This window comes from Artibeus jamaicensis, unplaced genomic scaffold (genome assembly GCF_021234435.1).
Source record: "Artibeus jamaicensis isolate MK-2021 breed Jamaican fruit bat unplaced genomic scaffold, CSHL_Jam_final contig_233, whole genome shotgun sequence".
Classification (NCBI taxonomy): Eukaryota; Metazoa; Chordata; class Mammalia; order Chiroptera; family Phyllostomidae; genus Artibeus; species Artibeus jamaicensis.
Window position 1 is genome coordinate 66,571,852 of NW_026521486.1, and position 22,261 is coordinate 66,594,112.

The following is a 22,261-nucleotide window of genomic DNA, read 5'->3' on the forward strand; positions in this document are numbered from 1 at the left end:
CATTAAAGAGAAAATGGTCCAATAAACATCATCACACACCAGCTAAGTGGTGCGTGCCCAGTGGCTACCTCTTTTACCCCCTTGATACCTTAATATCATCATTGGTGAAGTTGAAAAAGCCTGGCTTATAGTAAACACTCAAGAACTGTTGTGATAGTTTTGAATATCTATATTGATCTATGTTTATTTCTCTCCCTGTGTCTCTTCTCTATGCATCTACCTAGAGTGGAGCAGAGCCTCAACCCTGTGGTGACTCTCCACACAGGTGTGTCTGCTGGCTGCTCCCTACGGTAGAGCTGTATTCTCCCAGAAATGTGCTCTAGAAGCCAGTTTTGGATAGGTTTATCAAATACTCTTAAAAGAAAATATGCTCACTAGATACAGAAGATGTCATAAATTTGAAAAAGACCCCAAGCCAAATTTTTATTTAACCAGTTCACACCAGTAGAATCTTACTATTTGCTTATGGCTAGCATGACCACACATCCTGGTTTGCTTGGGACGGTGCCGGTTTATGTCTCTCATTCTAGCATAATGATTAATTATGCATTTCATTCTCAAAAGCATCTGGATTTGGACAATTAATTATATGACCACTTTATGGGGTCTAGCACAAATAACACCCCTTTTATTACAAAATCTTTTATTACAAAATCATAAGCATGTAATTCTAACATAACAATATTATGTTCAAGCCCGCCATATTAAATTTTAGGTGAAATGTTCAAATCAAAATTATAAACTATTACACTCATATTATCATCCTACCAAGCACACTCAAGCAGGCATTACTTTTGTCGGATCCTGTGTTTGTAGCTCATGATCATTCTGCTTGATTATAGAGGTTTTTTTCTGATTAGCCAATGCTCATGCCATTTCAGTTGTGCAATATTATTAATATCCGATATGCCCATAAGCTAATTAAAACATAAAGAAGTGACTTAATTTCTTCTCCTATAAATTGAGTGAAATTCCCACACATTAAGTTTTTAGAATAAGAAAAATGAGAGGGACAAGACAGGAGAGAGCCTGACTCACCACCCAGCACCCCAAGGACTGGCCTGCCTGGAAAGGAGGGGACCTGGGTACGTCAGAGTCCCCCTGGTGCTGTCTGTGCCCCTCCCTCCCACCTGGACCTTCTCTCGTTTCAGCTTTCTTTCAGGTGCAGTCACTGTTCAGGATATTCGTCTCTTATTTCTTCCCCTTCCAACCCTATAGGAAGTCAAGATGCCCAATAGATAGTTTTTGTTCAAAAATGAGAATTGTAGCTGTTGTTCCTCTTTACATGAGCATGCTCCATTTGCTTGCAGGTGGTTAAGCTAGAAATGTCTTCTACTTGACCAGTCATAGAATTTCTTCAACAAGTACATTGCCTTGAAAGTCAGACTAAGGACTTCAAGTCCTGTAGTTAAGAAAGCATTATCCTTGCCATACCTCTAAGCCTGACCATCTCAGACTAAAAGGGTAATGACAAGTGTACCATACCATCACTTGGCAAGGAGAAATGGTTTCTGCCCCAGAACGACTAATGGAATTTATGCCAATTGAATGCACCCGGTAAGGAAAGCCTGCGCATATTCGCAGAAAAAGTGCTTTCCAAGAATGATGTGGTCTTGGAGTAGAGTGGTTCTTTCTTAACCTTCACTAGGATTTTTAAGAGTTATGAGAACTAGAGCAGTGAGTAGCCATCAGTGTTAATTCCATGATCTCCTAGCCAAAGAAAGAGCTGTAGTAGTTCAGATTGGAGTGTGACTAATTTTAGCACTAATGAAGACTGTCCTTAGAGGTTTGCCCACCCCTGTTTTTTTACTGCCACCCATAAAAAAATCTTCTGAAAAACACAGTGGAATCTAGGGTGGCTGGGAGGAAGGGGGAGGTGTGTTGGTAAACTGTTTAATTCATTCCTCACGTAGAAACTGAAACAGAATCTATGTGTGAAACAGTTGCTTTGAGATACAGCAAAGTTTGATGTCAGACAAATTGTTGTACTAAGCAGCACATGATGAAAGGTTTTTATTTTGCTTTGAAGTAAAAAGGTCAAGCACTGCATGATTACAAAAGGCTGTGAAACCAAACCACATGCAATCGTTTTCTACTATCCTGCTCGCTAGACCAGAACAGGAAAGCAGATAAGGAGTTACTCAGAAGAAGACTTCTCAATAGCCGCAGCCAGTAATCACAGGTCTAAATTTCAAAATGGAATCGACAGTTAAATGAAGGAGTTTTTGCTTGTCTTTCAGTACATCTGTCTCAAAAGAACATGTTGGGGATGGATGTGCTACTTGAGGTGTCAAGGTGCAAGCTGTTGTCTGATGGCTCATTGTGAGATAAAGAGCTTCCACAGGAATGTAAGTCAACACATCGTGTCCTTCATTGAGAACATCTTGCAACCAATCAATCAGTCAATGGAACTTAACAGAACATTTCATGAAGAAATTGGTTCAGATTTTCTGGTGCTAGCTTCTGATTTTCTTGCAACTGGTAGCAAAGTTTGTGAACCAACAGTTTGAACAGCCTGATATAAGATACCAAGTTTTCTGTGTCAGAAATTATATTCAGCTGCTAAAAATAGAGACCCCACTACAGAAACTTAAGTAACTTACAGGGTTGTCCAAACTTCTGGCACCTCTGGGCCATACCGGAAGAAGAGTTGGCGTGGGCCACACATTGAATACATCACAACGCATAATCACAAAAATATCTTATAATGTAAGTAAATTTATAATTTTGTGTTGGGCCACATTCATAGCCATCCTGAACTGCATGCGACCTGTGGGCTGCAGGTTGGACACCCCTGATTAGGGGATTCTCCTCTCACTAGAAAGATGTGAGAGACTATACAGGACTTATGTGTCCATAAGCTGAGTTTTATCAGATCCACCAAGTCATAAGGTTGGGTGGACCCAGCAGCATTCCATAATAAGATGCAAATGCATCCAGGCTCAGGTGGCAGCAGGACTACAAATAAAGCTGCACAGCAGCTGCCCCGGACCTTCATGTGGTCTACCAGCACGGGTCCAGCACCTCTCCCTCAGCTCAGACCCGTGGCTCCAAGGAAAGCCCATTATGATCCACATATGGAGGAGGAAAATGGCCAGGCTTGTCTCACAGACTGAACAACTCAGTGTGTGAGTATAAGCCAAAAGTGGATGGTTGCCATGCCGTAGCCCCACTTAGGGAGGCCTTGAAAGGAAGTGGAGAGGGAAATCCTCCCAATAGACAAGGTGCCAGATAAGCCAACTTTTGTGTATAGGAAGAGAAGGGGCTAGAGGCAAGAATATGTACATTATAAAGAATAAGTAACAAGATTGAAGACAGTCTGGAAAAGGTATATGGGTGGACCCATGGGAGGGGAAAAAGTATTGCATGCTATCCCTCAGAGAGCATCTATCTCAGGGAATGTAATGAACAAGGGAGTAGACAGAATGATTGCCAATGGACACAAGCATCTATTGTCCCTGACACGATAGGCACATGAACAGGATAGCCATGGTGGGAGGATGGAGGGCTGAGCCTGGCTGCATGAGTTCCCTCTCATCAGCACTTATTGCAATATTGCTTTTGCCATGAGTCCAAACCTGCCAGCAGCAGAGACTGACACATAGCCCCAACATGGCACTGCCTCTCCAGACCAACTTGGTACCAAGTAGATTACATGAGATTCCTCTCACCCTGGAAAACGCAGTGATTTATCTTGACTATAATCAACACATTCCCAATATGGGTTTGCCTTCCTCTTCTGTAGAACCTCAGCCGGCACTGTGATCCAAGTGCTTACAGAATGGGTAACCCACTGACTTCGGGCCTCATATATTATTTCCAGGGTCAAAAGGACCCACTTAAAAGCAAAGGAAGTTAGACAGCAGATACCTGATCATGGGATCTTCCATTGAATAATAAAGGTGCTTAAACTTTCTTCTGCTTACTGGACCTACACATATTGGGCATCAAATAGGACTTGATCCATCATTCTGTCTGAAGTTTTCTACAGCCCTTCTCTGACAATCTGTGCCTCAGCCAGAGTGCTTTCCCAGAGCACCTCTTGGACTTCCATTGTCCTCTTCTGAACATGGTTAAGGGTCCATTTTCATCATTTCTCCCTCCTTTTTATATCTTACATTCATCTCACAAAAATCTTTCCCTTGTTATATTATAATACAGTTCTTGGAATCTATGTCCCAACATAATGTTACCGGCAGGACTGAGTTATAGCAATGTCTTTTTAGTCCTTCTAACAGCTAAAAATTACATTAAGGAAAATAGTAACTTCCAGCAGGTTAGTGGTAACAAAATAAGAATCAGGTTGATGTATCATACTGGGAATTTTTTCCGTGTGCATGTTTTGTGATCCCTCTAAATACTTGTTCTTTTCAATTAATATAAAATATTTTTCTCTTTCAGAGATCTTTTACCCACTTCTACAAAATACAGGCAGGATCAAATTTGGTTACCTCTGGTTTTTCCATCTTCTGTCTTCAATTTAAATATGTTAAAAGCCTACAATAAATGTTTTTCCTCAAGGTTAAGATTTTTATTCCTGCATTGAATACAATTTTTGCAATATTCTTATCATGTGAGCACAAGTCAATCAATTCCTCAATATCCATAAATTCACTTATAAAACTGGTTCATAGTGGTTTCTTTCATTTATCAATATTATCTGCTCTCTGCTCCCAGAAAAGAATTTTCTTCATCTGTTTTTTTTCTAGCCCCCATTTCTATGCCTCTTACTCAGATTCCCATTGCCATATTGTATTTTATTCAGACAGCTTAAAACATCGCAGTGCCTCTCTACCCACATAAAATTGTCTTCTTATTTTTGTAATACACACTTCTTTCTTTTAATAAAATCTTGGCCCACTTAGCTGTATTCCTGGAACATCAAGCCAGAAGTTCTTCTTATTTTTTTCCAGTTATTTCTTCCAAAATATATCACACATTACTTTTCTCTTAAAGCTTACATCATCTTCTTTCATCTCTAGCAAGAAATAGCTACAAGCATGCCACTTGGAGTAATTCTTAGTTATTTGATAATCAAAATTCCCATAACATAATCCCCTGGCAGTTCATGCTGATTTAGCTTTTGAAACATTTTCTGACAATAAAAAGTTGCTGAAACAATCCTATGATGTCTGTGTTTCACAGCTTCAAAGAGGTTCCCCCTCTCCCATGTCAGCACCCCCTTTCTCGACTTAGGTCCCAGTAGGGACAGGAGGGACTTATGAAGATTAAACCCTCACATGCCTATTATAGATAAACCTTAAGTATTCCTCTTTGTCCATCACTAACTTTATTCTTTCCTTTGTTCTTTTTTTTTTTTTTGAAGCATTAATCCTCCCTCTCCCGAATTGTTTTACTGGATGTGAAACCTTCCCTGACTTCCCTGACATCCAGCACTTCCATCTAAAATACAGAATGCACTGCTGTGTATTTGCTGTAACAATATTGTAGACGTGTATGTGTGTGTACACACCTGCATGTGCACACAGATGCTTGCTTTGCCTCATCAGGAGCTTACTGAATTGGTCATTGTCCATCCGTGTACTATTTATTGAACATGCCATTTACTGTGCTAGCTGCTCAATCAACTGGTCCGGCTGCTTACTGCTCATAAACTGGAGAAACAAAGAAAAACAAGGAAATAGGTGGTAATGCCTAGAGCAGCAGTTTTCAGTGGGTGTGCCATGGCAGGCACACCAGTGTGCTGCAAGAATGTTTAAAACATGCAATACCTGGCTATTTAGCCAGGGGCATGACCATTGACCTCTTTACCCTTGGATAGTCAAATTAAAAAATGATCACAGCCAACACAACAATAGCCATTTGGTGTGAATGAATCAAAATTACATCTATTTTTTTGTCAGGTTGGCAAAAAATTTATTTTCTGGTGTGCTTCAAAAACCCTAACCTTTTCTCCCCTCTCTCCTTCCCTTCCCCTCTAAAGATAAATAAATAAAATATTTTTTAAAAAAATTTTAGTAATTAATGTGCAATGAGATGAAAAAGGTTGAAAATCTCTGACCTAGAGTATAAAATCTACAAGATGGCATGGAATTACAAATCCAAACCCCTAAATCGGAGTAAGAAGAAGGTGGAGGGAGGTAAGAGTGGAAAGAGGAGGACCAGTAGATGCAACTGGGCAGAAGAGAAAGGGGGCAGAGTGCTCCAGGCAAAAGGAAAGCAAAGGCGGGATGTGGGGCGGGGAGAGTTTGCTGAGATTTTTATGAAATGGTTGCGGCGATGCGCATGTTTCCACAAAGCTGTAGAGGGAAGTCTGGGGAAACAGTGGGAGATGACGCTAGGAAGACAGCAAGAGCCAGTTCACGAGGGACCCGTATCACATGGGGGAGAGTTTGCCCTTTGCCCCGCCCCTCTACTTGTCTATGACTCTAGTCACTGGACTTCTGACCAGCACAAGAGCTTCTAGGTTGTTACCTGCTTCCTGCTTTTCGTTACTTGACTCTTTTGATTTGAAGCTGTTAACTCAATCTCACACTCTCTCCAAATTATCCCAAATGCCACTACCGCATTAACTATATTCTTATATTTTATCTCCTATATCTCTGCCCTATACAGTCAGCTATAATTGCCCACCAAATACAGCACAAATCCCTACAGAACGTGACCCCAAGTGAATGACTCCACTACCATTTCCCATGTCTCCCCTAAACACGCAGTGCCCACGTGGGTGCTCTGGGCCCCTCGCTCCAAGCCCTTGCTCACACAGTTCTCACAACGTCCTTGCTGTTTCCATCCGTTCAAACCTTTCATCCTCCAGCCACGTCTCCACCGTCTGTCAGTCTCTTTGGAATCAACAATGCATCTTATTTCTGTTATCTTGCAGCATTTACTGTATTTCCCGCCTCCCCCCGCCCCCTGCACATAGTTTCATGTGTCTGCATTCCTCACTGGGCTAAAATGATTGCCCCTTCATGGTAACAAGTGTGTCTAAGCCATTTGTTTTTGCTTCCCGCAGTACATCACACCATTTCCTGAGCAGATTATTTCCGAAATGATCACAGTAGTCACCACCTTATCACCTCAAAACCCTTTACTGTTATTTACACAGAAGGTAGAGGCTAGTATCCTACCTCCGTTTTATAGAAATAAACATTTGAGTATTAAGGAGTTGAGAAGTTTACTTAAGTGTAAAGACTAGAGCCTAAGCCCCAGACAAAATGTCAGTGCTTGTGCAGACCATCCAGAACCAGGACTCTTCCTTAAGGAGGTATAAAGTAAGCTTAAAGTACGCTTTCAAAAAATATATGAAGAATCATTTTTACTACTATTTTTCATCAATACTAGGAGGAAAGATAAGTTGTTAAATTTCACTAAAAAGTAAGTTAGGTTGCTTTTAATTTTGTACTTTAGGGATATGAAGACTTCACTTAAAGGGACAGAATTAAGAAATAATTTGGGATGCTGTAAATTTATTAGAGCTGCTTTGGGTTAATTTGCTAGAAATAAATTTATTCAAAGCCATTTCACCACATGGCTAACCCACCAAATGACCGTTTACAAGAAAATGGCGGCTCCATATCTTAAGTTTCTGGAACAGTTGTTGCAACAATCGGCAGGCAGTGTCAGGGGTGGGACACAAACCCACCAAAATAAAGAAGGCTATGAACTGGATTTAAGAAAGAGACCACCCACTCATAAACAGAGCACTGAGCCCTTGACAAATACCTAGGCATCCAAATTGTAAAATATGTGTAAAGGGAGTATCCAGCTAAACTGGACAGATAAATGCTCAATAAAATGGCTGAGGTGAAAATACTACAGTGAAAGTAAAACTGAAAAAATCTTCATAATTCATTAATGTTATACATTGACTTTTGGAAACTGGACTGTCCTGATTCTCCTTTGGAGATATGTCTAGCCTTGGTTGATGACACATTATTCTTCTGTCAAGGTTCCAGGTTTGTGTATCAGCACAATAGTGGGTCTCTGATCCAAGGTCTTAAGTCTATCCTACCTAGTGTTACTTTTTCTTATCTCATGTTCTATGCTCAAGTTTTTTAGTTCTATGATGGTTTGGCCCATACAGCACATCTTATGGCTCTTTATGTTCCTAGTACCGAACACTGCCTTATATTTGGTAGCCAGTGTGTTAGCTATTGACAGATCAGATGAAAGCAAAGCATCGCCCCAATTACCTCACCTTTAAGGAGATGGTTAGGGGAAGTCTCTCCCCTAACCATCAAAAGGTAGTCTCTCCTAATGGCAGTTCAATCATTTCATCTTCATATATGACAGACAATATTATTGTTACCACTAAATCAAGAGTATTCTGGAGTTAAGTAGAGTTTTCCTGCCTACTCTGACTCCCTCCAACTGGACTAAGGTCTTTCTTAAGTGGGAGTTGGAAAAGGAACCATATATTATCCCTTTAAATCCTACCGATTACTGGATAATGTTCCTATAATGTTCCTAAACTTGGAATTGCAAGGGGTTTCTATTATCAATAATGCTTACTTTTAGTAAGAATTTAAATATGTTAACAACTCATTCTTCCTGTTTTGCAATGATGCAAGGCCCAACCAAAAGGCAATTTCTTAAACTGCGACCCTGAGCTCTGGCTCCTTTATTATTTTAGAAATGCCTGCTTCCTGCCCCCGGAGATTGTGACTCCTAGATGACCTGCCTTTATTTCTAACACTCATGAAGGAAGGTCCTCACAGATTTGTTGTCTTGGATTTCTCTCCTATGTTTCCAATGTCCAGAACTATCCCATAATTACCTCGTGATGCCTCCTTGATTCTAGGCCCTGGGACTTGTTAGTCTTGCCAGCCTTGGGCTACAACTTACCTATCAGCTTGTTAATAAAACCTAAGTTTATTGTTCCTCGAGTTCTTGTAGGCATAAGGTTAGGTTGTTTGTTTGAAATGTTTCTATCTCGAGCACCAACTTACACCATACACAAAAATAAATTCAAGATGGATAAAAGACTGAAATATAAGCCGAGACACCATTAAAGTCCTAGAGGAGAATATTGGCAGGAAAATTTCAGATATTTCACGCAGCAACATTTTTACTGATATGTCCCCTAGAGCGAGGGGCATAAAGGAAAGAATAAACAAATGGGATCTCATCATCAAAATAAAAAGCTTCTGCACAGCTAAAGAAAACAGTATTCAAATAAAAAGACAACCAACTGTATGGGAAAACACATTTGCCAATGATACTTCAGACAAGAGTTTAATCTCCAAAATATACAAAGAACTTACACGACTCCACTCTAAGAAAACAAGCAACCCAATTAAAAAGTGGACAAAGGACTTGAACAGACACTTCTCCAAGAAGGACATACAGAGGATCCAGAGACACATGAAAGGATGCTCAATATCGCTAGCAAATTAAAACCACAATGAGATACCACTTTACACTGGTCAGAATGGCCATAATAAACAAAGCAACAAACAACAAGTGTTGGAGAGGTTGTGGGGAAAAGGGGACCCTAGCACACTGTTGGTGGGATTGCAGATTGGTACAACAACCACCATGGATAAACAGTATGGAATTTTCTCAGAAAACTAAAAATGAATCTGCCCTTTGACCCAGCAATTTCACTGCTAGGATTATATCCTAAGAACACTGAAACACCAATCCAAAAGAACTTATGCACCCCAATGTTCACAGCAGCACAATTTACAATAGCCACAAGCTAGAAGCAACCTAGGCACCCAGCAGTAAATGAATGGATCAAAAAATTATGGTACATTTACACAATGGAATTCTATGCAGCAGAAAGAAAGAAGGAGCTCCTACCCTTTGCAACAGCATGGATGGAACTGGAAAGCATTATGCTGAGTGAAATAAGCCAAGCAGTGAAAGACAAATACCATATGATCTCACCTTTAACAGGAACCTAAACAACAAAACAAACAAGCAAGCAAAATATAACCAAAAACACTGACACAGAGAACAGGTTGACAGGGACCAGAGGGGAGAGGGGAGGGAATTTCAGGGGAAAAAAGGAAGGGTTTGCAGGAAGAAGTATAAAGAATACATGGACAAAAACTAAGGGGGGTGGAAATGGGAGGGAGGTGGGGAGCACTGGGGGGTGGGCTGGGATGGGAGTAAAAGACAGAAAACTACTTGACCAAAATTAAATAAATAAATAAATAAATAATTAAATAAATAAATAAAAATAAAATCTAAGTTTACCCTCTTGTGAAATCTGATAGTGCTCACTGTTCTGAGCTATTCTCCAGTTTGTGTGCTTACACAGCCTTTTCCTATTGTATCTTAGCTCTACCCACATATGACTTCCCCACTAAATTCTGAACATTCTTTTTGCCCCTGTCCTCAAGTAGAGGGTTGCCTTTCTTCAGATAAGCCTCCACACCAGGGAATTCAACCTGCTCTGGGTATGCAGTGGCATGACTCTCAAATCTCCTACCATGTAGTCTCATCAATCTTCAAACTACTAGAACTTAAGCTCCATGAGTATAAGGAGGTGCCTTGTGCTCATCAATGGATCCAAGTTCATATTTAAAACAGTGTGTGACAACAGTCGCTACCAGGCTCAGTGACATTTGTAGTACAAAAGAACGCTTGGTTACTGTGTAATGTTTTGAAGGGAGCCGTACCACATGGGTCTTTTTAGATATCTGTAAGTCATAAATATGACTCCGGTATTCCTCTCATACCTTAGATACAGAACACAGTCCCAGACTTGTATACAATCATGATTTAAAAATTTGTTATCACAGACATTTTTCATTCATGTGCTTTCACAAGACCACTTTCATTTGAATATTTGAATAATTGTCATTTTTTTAAATCCTCATCTGAGGACGTTTTTATTGCTTTCTTAGAGAGACAGGAAGGGTGAGAGAGAGAGAGAAACATTGATGTGAGAGAGAAACATCAACTTGTCTTCATACTCACCCCAACTATGGATCAAACCTGAAATCCAGGTAACATGTCCTGACCAGGAAACAAACCCACAACCTTCCAGTGCAGGGGACAATGCTCCAGCCAACTGAGCCACACTGACCAGGGCTAACTGTCATTGGTTACGCTTTACAGGTTCTGGGCTTTCTGCTTCCAAAGTGACTACCAGGCCCCATGGAAAATCAAGCGGTTTGTCATTAATTGGGGTGTAAAGGGTGGTCCTTCAGGACGACTTGAAGAGTCAGACACCCCACCCCCAGGAGGTCTCCTGCCTGCTCTGAGCCATCCAGACTAATTCCTGATATGGAATGTCCAGGGACCCTAGCCTGAACACTAAACATTCTGACCTGGAATCAGACGCGTTACCTTTGTGCCACAAGGTTCCCCTAGGGACTTTAATCTGTGTGGGACCAGGAGCACTATAGGAAATAACTTAAACCTGGCCAGCAACCAGGGTTTGGATACAGGCTCATTATATGAAACTGGGGTTTCTTAAAAGAGATCAGACTAAAGGAAAAGAAAATGGAAAGAAAAACTGCCCTGGTGGAAACAACTCTTTGCTGAGGAGTTGGTTTCCAGGGACTGTGTCCAATCTGGGCCCCTGCCTGGGTCTGAGCCCTCGGGGAGGGGAACAGAGCATCTAAAGGCCAACAGCAAACAGGCAGTGGTGGGGGAGAGCTGCTGGTTAGGGATGCTCACTGCAACAAGGGTTCGTGGAATAGCAACACAAGAACAGAAAGCATCATGTGGAGAGGTCGCACCCAGCCCTCCAGCAAGAGGAACTATGAGTAGAGAGAGTAAGAAACATTAAGCAAAAGGAAAGGAACACAACTTTAAAAGTTTAAGTCATGTCACTAATTCAGCTCCTAGCAGCTTTTTCAACTAAATTGCATACTTGTGCAAAAAGAAAACGACATCAATTTGCAAGTCTCTATATGCTAACACTCATGAAGGAAGGTGAAGGATGCAGATGGCCACACTGAGATTGGAAGTAGAATCATCATGCCCACAAGTGTGCCCGGTAGGCGTGCTCACCCTCAGGACAGAGGATTCAGACTCACTCAGCCTGAGGGTGTTAAAAGGAAACACCACTGAAAGGACTGACTCGCCAGCTCACAGGTAGCTCAGCAAGAGCCAGTGGAACCAAGTTCCCCGACTGCAGAGAGTGCGGAGTCCAGAGGGCACAAGGCCAGGGCAAGGGCACAAGGAGCCTGAACGCCTTACTACTGTTTTATATTCTTCACATATTCTCATTTACTTGTTCAATTCTCAAAACCACCCTACGAGGTAGATACTATTGTACCCCTCCCCCCGTTTTCCAGATAAGAGAACTGAGGCACAGAAAAGCTGAGTAACTTGCCCAAAGTCACGCAGACACTAAGCAGCACAGTTGAGATTCAAAAGCAGTCTGGCTGCTCACCTTAATGCCCCATGCCCCTCAGGTAACGCTTCTCTAACACTTATCCAGTCAGCACTAGGATCCCCTCCAGTGCTTTGCATGGGTTAATGCATTTGAAGTTGAAAGTGAGGATAATAACAGTGTTACATACAATCTACCTAAGTCTTCTGTTCTGGGGTAATTAAAAAATGAAAAGAAAAGAATTGGAATTCGCTAGTCTCTACTACTGCAGAATGTAACCTGATATAAAAACAAACTGGAAAAAAAAGAACTAGTATAAAGAATAGAAAAGATCCCAATTTCCAAAATAATCATAAAATTCTAATGCTGAAAACAGTGCCACAGAATACTATACAGAAAGGAGAGCAAATAAAAAAGAAATAGCACTAAATGTATCAGCCTGAGTTGATGCCAGAAAATAAAAACATTGAGTAAAAAACATCAAGTTGCAAAATGGTGCTTGCAGTGTGAGATCATTTATATTGGTTCTAACAGCGTTACTGAGGTATAATTGATATACACAAGCTGCACATATTTAATATATACATTTTGATGAGTTTTGACATATGCATGAACCTATAAAATCGTCACCACAATCAGTGTAGAAGACATATCAATCACCTCCAAGTTTCCTTCTATCTTTCTCTTGTACTTTTTCTTTTTTCTCTCCCTGTTCCTTTTTCCCTTTCTTCCTTTTTTCCTTCCTTCCTTCCTTCCTTCCTTCCTTCCTTCCTTCCTTCCTTCCTTCCTTCCTTCCTTCCTTCCTTTCGGTGGTAAGTACACTTAACATGAGATCTACCTTCTTAACAAAGGTTTAAGTGCACAATATGGTATTATTATTGATAGGTGCTATGTTAAAGAGCAGATCTCTAAAACTTTTTTGTGAGTGCATAACCAAACTTTATATCAATTTATCAACCATAGTTATTTATATTGTCTGGGTGGGTAAAGATATACAGTAACAGCGCTGACTGCAAAGTGGAAAATCACTGGTTTGATTCCCGATCAGGGCACGTACTTGGGTTGTTCATTCAGTCCCTGGTCGGGGAGCATATGAAAAGGCAACCTATTGATGTTTCTCTCTCACCTTGATGTTTCTCTCCCTCTCTTTCTTCCTTCTTCTCTCTCTAGAAAAATAAACTCTTTTAAAAATATATAGTAACATTTCAAAGACATGAATGAGCATGATGATCACCACATTCCAGACGCTGGCTACCTTTGTGGAGAAGGAAGGGAGTGTGAAGGAGAGAGTGCCCACAGGGCTTCAACCTGGTTTTCACAATGTTCTATTTATTAGGCTGGGTTATAGGCACATGACTGTTCTCTCTGTCTAAAGCTTCTTATATGTGTCTGAGATGTTTGTTAAAATGAAGAAATTATTGAATGGCCTCGGAGTAAATGGCAATGCTATATACAGAGACTTTCACACAAATAAATATTTCATGTCTCTCTTTTCATGTATGCCTTTTAGAAGTTCTTTCCATCAATGAGCCAAAAGAAAAACCTCTTGAAAAGAAAGCTGCAGTTGTGGATAATGCATCCTTCATTTCACTCACCATACTTTTTTGCCTTCTGCTCTGTACCTTGGGCAACTCACCTGCATCAGCTGCATTCCCACACCGTCTCATTCTGGTTGGGTTCAGCCCAAGGTGAGCTCCCAGGATATCAGACAGAAGAGGAAAAGTGAGGTCAGAATAGTGATTCTGTCTCCCTTCTGCTTGGTTGCCATGAACTGGCCCACTCCCCCCGACAGTTCATTGCTCTGCTCAGCACAACCCAACACAGTTCTCTCATCCTCGTGTTTCCTTCTCATTCCAGTGACTGCTCTGTTTTTCAACCCTTCCTGCCTCTGAATGGGAAAAATTAAGCTGGAATTAGCCTTTGTTTCCCATATTATTTCTTATAAACAATCCATTTTTAAAATAAATGCTCCTTGAGTCATCCCTTGTACAAGTCATTAGTTTGATTCTCTTACCTTTAGATATTTCAACTAGAATTCCATTCTTTCAAAAACAATGAGAATCTAATAGATTTTTATATATCATACATTCATTTACTGAACACATATTTATAATATGCTAACAAAGTATCTAAAAGTAAATGACTTTTTAAAAATGTACTGTTATTGTCATTAGACCACAGACTGTCTTCAAAGATGTTGCCATCCATCAGAAAGGCAGAACACAATTAACTAGTTCTTATTTATATTATCATATTACATATAATGTTTTAAATTTCTATATTACAGTATATGCAAAATGATAAGGAATTATAAAGAAGAGAGTACTAAATTAGAGCCTACCATTAACATCTTTGTGAGCAACGCTTTTCAAAATAAGTCAATATACTGCTTCCTTCATCAAGGAAATCTCATAACAAAAAATAATAATGAAAATAAATGATGAACTGCTTATAATGCATATTAAACATATGAATGTTTTATCTATAATAATATGGTATTGTTATAATAATGTATTATATGACAATGTAATTATAACTGATAAGCAGTTATAATAATACTGATGATTTGTTTGCTCAATGATGTATTTGACTTGCACTCTGACATGGGCGTCTCATCTCACAGTGGACCCATGATAGTCTGTACACCAGGAACAGGCCACTTATTTCATAAAATACAATAAAATGGAGAGTGAGATAAGTGTCCACTTTAAAAGTTTCTCAATAACTTCTTCTCAATAACTTCTTATAGACATAAATATTTAAGAGTGGTTGATAATTCTTTTATACAATAATTTTGATGAACTCCTATAATAAAGCATGTAGCCATGAAAGGTAGAAATTACTATGGCTGTCAATGGCCTGCAGATCAGGAGAGAAAGAAGTCCATTTTTGTCCAGTACCAAAGACTTTACCGATGGTTAGAGGTTCAATCTGAGAATATACTGACAGGCATGGGGTGCTGGTATATATACAGAAACAGCTTGAGAAGACTGATTCTTTTTATGTTAGTTTAGACTCACTTGCTTTGTCTTGTTAGTTATACCCTACCCATCTGCATTGCCATTCAGCGTGACAGCATCTTGTATGGGTACCACCATCTTAATGAAAATAAGCTCTAGTTTATAGACCAGAGAAAAACTTCCACAAACAATATCTGTCAGTGTACAGTCAGCATAACAGAAACCACTCTGGACATTTCAAACAGAGAGAACTTAATACAGGAAACTAGTTACAAAGACTTTAGAAGAGCTTCAAGAGCCACAAGAAATAAACTCACCCAAAGATCAGTAACTGCAGGGGGTCACTCTCATGCTACAATCAGAGGAATGAAGGGGGAAGTGATTTCCCCCAGGACTCATGGTGTGGGCTTCAGAAGCTGCTGAGAACCCCCTACTTCCAATGCTGCTGTGCGCCTCTTGTGCGAGGGCCTGCTGAAACACCCACTGCCACTGCCATGCTGGCTGCGCAAGAATCCAGAGCTCAGTGGCCTCTACAGCCTGAAGGAAGAAAACCCAGTCCTTCTCTCCTGTGAGTCTCTTCAATTTTCATACAGGACACTGCACTGCTGACACTGATCAGCAAATGTGTGGGGGGTTTTCTCCCACCAAGCAATTCTCCATGACACTGGCCGGGTGTCCTACAAATTACTAAATTCTCACACCATCTACCAGGAGGTAGCATCAGATGCCACAGGTTAAGGGCTCAGCCCCAAAGATGGTTCCCACCATTTCAGATGACAGTCACAAACTCAGGTTGTCACCTGTGCTTCTCACCTATCAGCTGTGCTTGTGAGGTTCCCCAAACCCTGTCCTCCAGTTTGATTAATATGCTAGAGTGGCTCACAGAACTCAGGGAAACACTGATGTTTGCCAGTTTAGATGAACAGCCAAATAAAGAGCTACACAGGGCGAGGACTGGGAGGGCTGTGAGCACAAGAGCTTCTGTGCCTGTGGAGCTGGTGTGTGTTACCCTTTCAGGATGCATCTGTTTGTCAACCTGAAAGCTCTCCAAATTCCTTACTATTAGGATTTTCTGGAAGCTTCTCCACATATGCATAATCAAGTATTAATTCTATTTTCTCTCCTTTATCTAGAAAAGGGGTTTGGGGCTTAAAATTCCAATTTTAATATGTCAATTCTAATATGGCCTGGTCTTTCTGGTGACCAGCCTTCCTCATCCAGGAGCCTACACAGAGTTGCCTCATTAGAATAAGAGATGCTCCTGGTGCTCTCATCACTGAAGGATTTACAAGGGCTTTAGCGTTCTATGCCAGGAACCAGAGACAAGTGTGTCTGTGGGTGGGTGTGTGTATACACATATATGCATATATGTTATCTCACACTGCCAGACACCTGCCAGAAGTCAGGAGAAATTTTAAAATGCCTTCCTCCCAATTCATGATTACCTGCCAATGTCTCCCATTGGTAGAACATACCTGGAAGACAACTGACAAGGGAATGTGAAGGAGTAGTTTGTAGGCTTCCAGCCTCCAAAGTGGAGAGGAGTATAGAGAAGGAAAGGGGCAGACACTCTCAGCAACTAACTAATGAGTATGGTACACTTCCAAGATGGATTCAAACAAGAGTTTAAAACTATGGTCCATTTTCAATTATTAGATAATATATTATTTCCTTCATAACTAGATTTTATCCTTTCCTCTCCTTCCTACCAATTTAATCATGGAATTTGAAAAATTAATACAGTCTATATTTATTCACATATTCCCTTCTATCTGTTAAGATTAAGTCAAAATAGTGTAACTGATTATCTTATTGATTACCTTGAATTTTTTAAGGCCGGGTAAAAAAGGTGATGTATAATGTCAAAATTTTACTCTTACAAACAAATACTGCTTAAAAATTATATGAACAACAAAGTATAAATATTTAAGAATGTGATAGAAAATTTCCTCCAATTAAATAAATCATAAAAATATATATTTCCAAATTTTTAAATCCTTAGCTTTAGTAGAGACTTTTACAAGTTTCTGACATTATTATTAAATAATAGGACATTTTAAGACCTCTTGTTGACATGTTAATTTTTTATTCAGGGGCTTTTTCACCAAGTCTAAACTGAGATACTACATGGCATTTTTCTCCCTAAATAATTTTGGAAATGACACATCTTTTCTTTTGTCTCTTCTGCTGGGATTAAAGACCTAAAATAGCCATAATGAAGGGTAATTTAGGAATAGCTCTTCAAAGAATGTCATCACTTGCACTGAATGAAACCACAAGGTTGAAAAAGCTGAGAATGAGAACTAAGGACTGTTGAATTTAGAATTCAAAAAGCCATTGATCACTTGCCCACTTTTGGTGGAGTAGCAGATGTGACAGTAAGAATGAGTTCTGAAATCAGGCCACCAGAGTTGGAATCTGGCCTTGCCACTGGAAATAACTGTGATAGTGTTCAAGTTACTGGTTTTGGTATCTCATTTTCCTTATGTGTATAGTAGAGATACTAATACCTAGCTCATAGGGTAGATTAAATAAATAATGCATTTAAAGTTCTTAAAATAGTTCTGCCAAGATGGAGGCATAGGTGGAGACGCCTTGCTTTCTCACACAACCAAGTTTAGAGTCAACTAAATATTAGCAATAGAAAACGCAGCCAGAACACAGAAAATTGAACTTTTCGGAAGTCTGATAACAACAAATTCTTCAGCCTGACCGGTAAGAGGGGCAAAAGGAGCGGGGTTGCACAAGAAAACTCAGTCAGACGGACTCAGGTGCGCAGAACCCAGGTGCAGGGTTGCAACAGGTGGACTGAACCAGCGAGCAACAGCAGGGAACCAGCGAGGGAGCAGGGCCTCGACTGTGGTCACGCATTCGGATGCAGATAGACCAGCCAGGGAGTGGGCAGTTAGACGGGACCCAGCAGGCCCCAGTGGCGAGCGGCAGCAGAGGGCACTGCCATTTCCCCGCTCTGACCCTGCCTCCACATACAGCGTCATAATCCAGTGTACTGGGAGTCCAAGGCTCCGCTCCTCACATTTAACGGACATGAACAGACCAAAAAATGGCTCAAGAAGATCTCAAAGCCCCAGAGCCTATAAATCTAAGCAATGAAGAAATAACAAAACTCTCAGACTCACAGTTTAAAACACTGGTGATCAGGATCTTCACAGATCTGGTTGATTATAGCCGCAAATTAGAGAAACATATGAAGGCGAAACTAATTGAAATGAATGGAATTGCACAGGAAACCAATAGTGATGAAAAGGAAGCTGGGACTCAAATCAATGGAGTGGACCAGAAGAAAGCAAATAATGGCCAAACAGAAAAGAATGAAGAAGCAAGAATTCAAAAAAATGAGGAGAGGCTTAGGAACCTTCAGGACATCTTTAAACACTCCAACATCCAAATTATAGGGGTGCCAGAAGGGGGAAAGGAACAGCCACCAGTGGAAAACTTATTTGAACAAATAATAAAGGAGAACTTCCCCAATCTGGCAAAGGAAATAGACTTCCAGGAAATCCAGGAAGCTCAGAGAGTCCCAAAAAAGTTGGACCCAAGAAGAAACACACCAAGGCACATCATCATTACATTAGCCAAGATTAAGATGAAGGAGAGAATCCTAGAAGCATCAAGAGATAAGGGGACAGTCACCTATAAAGGAGTTCCCATCAGACTGTCAGCGGATTTCTCAAAAGAGACCTTACAGGCAAGAAGGGGCTGGAAAGAAGTATTCCAAGTCATGAAATCCAAAGACCTACAACCAAGATTACTCTATCCAGCAAAACTTTCATTTAGAATGGAAGGACAGATAAAGTGCTTCTCAGATAAGATCAAATTCAAGGAGTTCATCATCACCAAGCCCTTATTATATGAAATGTTAAAGGGACTTATCTAAGAAAAAGAAGTTAAAAAAACATGAACAGTGAAAGGACAGCAAACTCACAGTTATTAAGAACCACACCTAAAACAAAAGCAAACTAAAAGGACAGCTAGATCAAGAGTGGAAACATAGAAATGAAGATCATGTGGAGGGTTAGCAACAGGGGAGTGGGAGGAGGAGAAGGGGGGAGAAGGTACAGAAAATAAGTAGCATAGATGGTAGGTAGAAAATAGATAGGGGGGAGGGCAAGAATAGTATGGGAAATGTAGAATCTAAAGAACTTGAGACACATGGTCATAAACTAAAGGGGGGTAATGGTGGGGACGGGGGGTAGGGTGGAGGGGAATGAAGGGGGGAACAGAACAACTGTAATGGCATAATCAATAAAAAAATAAAATTAAAAAAAAGAAAGCTAAGAAATATTAGATGACTAGCCAGCGTTACACAACTAATGACAGTGCAGAAGGGTTAAAACCTTGGACTGCTTCACCCGAAACATATTTATTCCAGGTTAGAAGGAGTATTACCCTGCTTGCAAAAAAAAAAAATTATACTACCTATTTTATTTTGTATTTATCATTTCATAAAATAAAATAGTAAAAACCAAATTAAATCTATCAGAACTCACAGCCATCCTACACACTGTTCCCATTTAGGTTCAGATAAGCTTCTGCTGACAATTTTCCTTGGAGCAGAAAAGAAAATGTATTTATTCTTCCTACGTGCACAATAGTTCTCATAGGATTTATGTAAGGAACCCAGAAATGGAAAGAAAGTCTTGTGTGAGTGCTTACTATGTGCCAGACATTCTGTTCCACATACAGTGTCTTGCATACTCTTTACAACACCAGGTATATAGTGGGGGCTTCAGAACCAGGAGACAAATGACTTGAAATCTCAATGCCAGCTCCTCTGCTCTTGTCAACCCCTCTGAGCCATGGTTTCTCCATCTGTGAAATAGGGATAATACTGTTTCCTTTGCTGAGGAAACTTAAGATAAATGAAACAAAGGAGGAGAGAGAATCCTCTCTGGTATTCTAATGTTAATTAGATCGCTCATTATCTTACGTGGATTGCTTTGTGAACAACAGAACCTGGGTTTTGGGAAGTACTTTGGGAGCTCAGGTATGACGAAGTGCTACTGGCTGACAACTCAATTGGGCCATCATCATCAATGTGGAAACCATTCATCTGGAGATCTCTTATTCCCACCATTATAGTTTTTCAGATTGCAGAAAGAGACATCCAGACCACCTGAAGAAGACTGCACGTCCCAGAGGTCTTGGACTTGGAGCTGGAGGCAATATGTGGATAGATCTTTGAGTCACCGCCTTGGGAGTTGAGCATGCTCTGTGTAGGAAGGGACAGACCATGGCAGAGCCCCCAAAGATCATGCCCCAGTTCCTTTGTGTAGAGTTGTTTCTAGGCAGCCATGGCACCACTAGAGACTCATTTTCCAGCTCCCTTGTCATGCAGGTGGGGCCAAAGGACCAATTTTTACCAATGGAATGTGAGCAAAGTGATGTGTGTCACTTCCTATCTGAAGTAATTAAATCTTTGTGCCTTTATTCAATTTCCTCCCCAATCTGGTGGGTGGATAAAGCTGATTGATAATTTTATGTGTCAACTTGACTGTGCTAAGTGATGCCCATGTAGTTGGTAAAACACTATGTCTGGATGTGACTAAAAGGATATTTCTAGAGGAGATTCGCTTTTGAAATGGAAGACTGTGTTAAGAAAATTGCCCTTACCAATGTGGGTGGGCATCATCTAAGAGGTGGAGGGCCTCAATAATACCAACGGTAGGTGTGAGGTGAATTTGCTCTTTACTTAAGATGGGGCATCCATTTCCTCCTGCCCTCTATCCCTTCCCTCCCCTCCCCTCCCCTCCCTTCCCCTCCCCTCCCCTTCCCTTCTCTTCCCTTCCCTCCCATCCTCTCTCTTTCTCTCTCTCTCCCCCCATTAGTTTTGTTTCTCTGAAGACACTGACTACTATGGTGCTCAAGAAGAACTCTGAAGCCACATTGAGGATGTCATTCTCTATCAGCCTAGTCTAGGGAGCTATCTGCTCCACAGTCAGTCAGGAATCTAGCCTGATAGAGGCTCTGTCATCTTCAACATGTGGCTTCTAAGCCCACTCTGCTTGTCAATATTTAGCAAGGAGACAGAAAAAGAGACAGCACGGATGTTTTCACATTCAGTTAGCACTCAATCTTATTGCTACATCTAACTGCAAGGGAGGATGAGGAGTGTAGTCTACCAGTATATCCAGGAAAAGGAAGAAAAGAGTTTGATGAATAGCTAACCAGTCTCTGCCAAAATGCAGGACATGCTTGTAGTCCATTTCCTGTTCAATATTTGCTTTTTATAATTATTTTCTTCAAAACCAAAGTTTTCCTCTCATTAACTGAGGATAAGGCTTGTTTTTCCTCAAGTGAGTTAGGTTAAGTATTGCATGATAAAATCTCAGTTTATATCATATTCAATTGATGTTATATATTGCTGAATAGCAGATCACCCCAGATTTAATGGCTTAAAACAAAAATAAACTTTTATTATCTCAAAAAAAGTTCTTAAAATAAGACAAACAGTAAGCACTCGTTAAATATTAATTATCACAAGTATTAATGCGGTGGGATAAAGATTAGATATACACTGTTGTTGGAAGTCCAAAAATGGTAGGACTCAATGAAAGTCAGTTTGGCATTCACTTGTCAATTTAGTAATCCTGAGTCTGAAAATTTGTCCAGTAGATAAACATAGTTGTGTACAACATAGCATGTACAATATTGGTGATTGCAGCATTATCTGAAATAGATAAAGACTAAACATAACACAGGGGGCCAATTATATATGCCAGCCTACATCACCAAAAGAATACTCTGTCACTTATAAAAAGACTTAGGAGGACTTCTGTGTTCTGATGTAGAAGATATTTAAAATATATATTATAAACTGTAAAAAAGCAAATAGCAGACAATGCTAACATATGCTACCTTTTTGTTTAATGAAAGAAAAAATGGTACAGAAAAAGAATTGTTCCTCAAAAGGTTCATTATTCTACCATTGGTATTGTTCAATGATCAAATAAGTTCTACCATACCAGTGTGTAGAGAAATTAAACTTCACATTGGCACATGTTTGAAATAAGTTAGTTATTCC